Raw genomic sequence first — 4372 nt, forward strand, 5'->3', positions numbered from 1 at the left:
ACCCCGGCGTTTCCCCAGGCCCACGCATCTGTCTTCTGACTACTTCTGGGCTTGCGGTCCCCCTCGGGCAGGGTCGGCGCGTGGATCCCACCCCGGGGGCTGTGGGCGGCCGCGCTCCAAGGAGCCTCCAGTCGATGGAGGAGTCCGCATCAGATGCGGATCCGGAGGCTGGAATAGCCAGAGTGGGGATGGCAGCCTCCCCTCCTCCTTAGGGGAGGTGGCGCACAGCTTGCCTCCCCATCTCCCCTCCCTCAATTCCAGGCTAAGGCCCCCACTGAGGGCAGAGAAGAGAAAGATGCTGCCTGTCACCCCCGCTTTTGGGTGAAAATAGCTCCGGATGGGACTTGGTGGGGACCTGCAGCTTCTTGGAGATCTGGCTGGCCCGTTCCTCAGTGCCCTTGGGCACAGGTTGTTCCCTGTATCAGGGAGGCAAATGCAACCTTTCCCCTTTAGCTCGTTGTTCCCATCTGCTTGGGTGAGTAGGAGCTGTTCCACTGCCACAAGCTCTTTTGGAGTGCAGATTTCATTGAGAGCACTGACAGAGGCAGCCGAAGTGTGCTGGAGCCGGGAGACCGGACTTTGAGCGCTGGGGCGAGTTCTGGAGGCAGGAAGGCTCCAGCCAAGCACTTCCTTGAGAGCTGTCTCTGTGGCGAGGCAAAGTAAGCAATAAGAAAAGAGGAGAGGCTTTTTGCAGCCTTTGGCATCGTTCCTGGCTCTGCAAGAAATCCCACGATGCCCTTTCAGCCTGACCAATGCCAAACACACCAATTTAGCACAGGGCTGTGGGTCACTGCTTGCCAGCAGCTGGTACAAAACACTCGTGGGTGGAGGAAGCTGAACCTGTGGCAACTCCTGTGGCATTGCAGATTTTGTTTTAAAGCAACAATTCTTACACTTTGGGTGACAGAGGTAGCTTTGCTGGTGTAGCTTTGCAGTGCTACTGTCTTCTGCTGCTTGGCTGTTGCCCGGCCAACGCGCACCAGGTTGGACAGGAGTAGCCCAGGTTGTGCTGGAGCTGCAACCAAAGGGGTGGCTGTGCCTTGCTCTGCTCTTGAGTGCTGTGACAAGCAGCCATGATGCTACTGAGCTCTGCGGGGGGAAGAAACAGAGCAGGCAGCATGAAGCAAGATGTCTTTGCAGCAGAAGACAGTCTCGTGTAAAACACCACCGTGCTGCCCAGGGGAGCACCACCACCAAGTCTGGCTGCCTGTTCTGCCTGTGCCAGAGCTTGGACCCGTGGTGAGGAGCTCTGCCGCTGCGTGTGATTACCCATGTTTGTAAACCTGGCTCCGAATGGGGAAATGCTTTATTTTCCTTGTAAGCAACCTCATCGGAAGCAGGTTGTTTTGTGAAGCCTCTGCGGGAGGTGGGTTTCTCAGGCAAGGGTAGGATTTCTGGCCAGAGCACATCTGTAACATCTGCCGTGTTTCGGATGGGGCTCTTGCCTTTCCCACCCTCTCTCTGCAGCTGGCCAGGCTGGGAAGAAAAATGCTTCAAGTGGAGGTTCAGACTTTTCCCTTTGAGACCTGAGTCTTGCAATGCCTGCTTTCCTCTTCTTTTGTTACTCCCAGCCCAGGGAGGTGTTTTCTGGATTGCAGTGCCCAGAAACTCTCCTTATTATTGCTTCCTCCTAAAGCCAGCTCTGCTTTTGCTTCCCTGCAAATGAGGGCAGCCCAGGAATGGTTGTCCCTGGAGCTGGGGAGCTGCTGGAGCTGTGGGGAGGAAAAGACACCAGGCTGGGGGCTGTGGCATTTTGTCGAATTCCACTAAAATGATTAAACAGAAAAAAAAAAAAAATCCCTCCATAGTGTCTATCTTGAGTGGCTTTTGCTTTTCCTCTGAGGAGGAGGGATGCCGGGGGCCCGGCAGCCCCAGTCATGGGAAAACGATGCTGGCAGTCTGCAGGAATTTGCTTTCGCCTCATGGGATCTTGGCGGGGAGGAGACTTCCTGGGAATGTTGCACGCCGGGGTAAGGAAAACCCCATTCTCCTAAGGGCTGGGCCGAGCCCCCACCATTGAATCATGGGATGGGAATTGATGGGCTGGCAAGCCCACGGCTTTGGCAGGCTGGTTTCCACCCTGGGGCTCGCTGCCGAAAGCAAACTGCCAGCGGTGCCAGCCCATTCGCTGCGCAGGATTCGCATCCTCCGCCTTCGTGTCTTCGGCTGTTAATTCATTTTAAAGCAGGAATTGTTTCCTTCTACTGCTTCAGCCATCGCTGCACTGGCCATGCAGCAGTGCTGGTGGCCATGGCAGTGATGCATGTCTTCCTGGGTGGCAGCGGGGAACAGTCTGGCCGTGGCTACACGGTGCCCGTTCGCTCCCGAGCTGCAGCGCAGCTATTTAAATAGCACCCTGCTTTTGTCTTCCCCTGGGAGTCTCCCCTGCCCTCTCGCTCTCTCATTCTCTCCTTTTGCTGAGTTGTCATAAAAATTTACTACCTAAAGGTCTCGGTGCCTCGCTTGCAACCAGCAACGCCCACGGGTGACCGTGGTGTCTGGCAGCCTCTGCTGGCGGCTGGGGACAGAGATGGTGAGCTATACCCGGGCAGCCACGGTCCGTGGCCGGCCCTCAACCCCCGGGGCTGTGAAACACCGTCAGATTATCTTAGAAACTGTTGATTGGCAAAAAGAGAGGTGTTTTCTGGTGGTTTGGTGGTTTCTTCTGGAGCTTGTGTTAGTCTTGTTTTCTTTGCGTTTCTAACCATTGTTAGGTGCTCATCTATAGTCCTTTCTCTCCTCCCCTGGTGTTTTTATTGAAACATGAGGTTTTCCACTGCAAATCTCATCTTTCAGAACTCTTAAGGGAAAAAAACAAACCAGGACTGGGAACAGTGACCTGGCCCAGGGTCCTGTCCCCAGGGTGACAGCTCAGTCCCAGTGGCTCCTTGCAGAAATGGGGCTGTTCCTCCACCTTGGGCAAGCCTGCCCTGACCCTGGCGATGGGCTCAGATGTTGCGGAAGCCCTTCCCTCTTGCTGGGTCTTGTTTGCCGGTGAATTAATGGCTGGTCTGTGCTTCTGTCAGCTGAGGATAGTTCAGTTCCTCTCCCTGGCTGCTGTTGGAAAACAGCTCCAGCGACCCCTCTGTTGCCATCTGCCTGGTGGGGTGCAGACCTTGGGTAGAAAAATCCTTGATAAAACCATGAGAACTGGGAACAGCAGAGGCTTTCAGTGGCTCCAGCCGTCTGGAAGAATATGGGGTTGCTGTGGGTGAGCTCTGCCGGTGGGCAAGGTGGTCAGCGCAGCTTGGGTTTGGGTGTTTGGTGCCACGTTGCTTTGCGGGCAGAGATGCGCAGGGGTAGGGGACCTCCCGCACGTGTGCCACAGGGCGAGGTGAAAAACCGACCAGTTTGGGGTCTGGAGTGCAAAGAAAATGGGGGCTGGTATTTCAGGCTGCTGCAAAGCCGCACGGGGGAAGGGTGCCATGTGAGAGGGCAGCTTGTCCCCACCTTCCCCCACCCAGACTTGGGTTCGTCCTGGCAGAGGACACGGACGCCCCGTGAGATGCTCGCTGTAAGACCACTGTGCTAACCAGCTTCTCCCAGAGCCCCAGGTTTGGATCTGGAGCAGTACATGGTGACCAGATGCTGGTGAGAAAGCCTCAGGTCCCCAGCCTGCCTGTGGCATTGTCCCTGTCCTCTGCCGGACTGGCCAGGGAGGGATAGGCGATGGCATTTCCCTGCGATGGAGGTGCCGCTGGGTCCCCAGGCCACATGCATGCCACCCTGCCACGCTGGGCTCCGTCCTGCCCACCAGCAGGTCTGCTCGGGAAGTTTTTCTCGTCCCGCGGCGGGGAGCCAGCGGTGATTTTGTACCGGCTGTGGCGATGCTGCCCAGTGCTGGGACCCGCGGCACGGAAACTGCCCTGGTTCTTCTGCAGCTTCCTTTCAGCTGCTATGGGCTCCAGAAATAGCTGCTGCTCGGCCCGCCCTGCAGCTGGGCAGCTCCCGGTGGTCACCACCTCCAGCTGCTTGGGACGGGGCTGCCGGCTCCCTTCTTGGGGCTGTGGGCGATGGGGGGCTTGGCAGTACCCACAAAGCAGGAGGAAGGTGAGACCTATGACAGATGCATCTCCCAAAAGCAGACTGCTGCTGAGGCCGTGCATAATTACCTGCTGCCAAGGCAGGCGTTAATTGCCGCTCCAGTTGCGGGTGCTGCCAGGTGGCAATTGTCATCTGGAAAGTCCCTGCTGCTCCCTGGCAGGCAGGTCACCTAAACCGGTGATCAGCCCGGATCACTCGTGGCATGAGCATTAGTCTGAGGTCGAGACGGTTTCGGGTACAGGCTTCCCCCCTTCCTCTTTCAAAATGGTCCCCCCTTGGCTCCCTCCTGCTCACGCGTCACCAGCTGCCTTGGATGGGGTGAAGAGCA

Source organism: Pygoscelis adeliae, unplaced genomic scaffold, assembly GCF_000699105.1.
Source record: "Pygoscelis adeliae isolate BGI_AS28 unplaced genomic scaffold, ASM69910v1 Scaffold34, whole genome shotgun sequence".
NCBI classification, from domain to species: Eukaryota; Metazoa; Chordata; class Aves; order Sphenisciformes; family Spheniscidae; genus Pygoscelis; species Pygoscelis adeliae.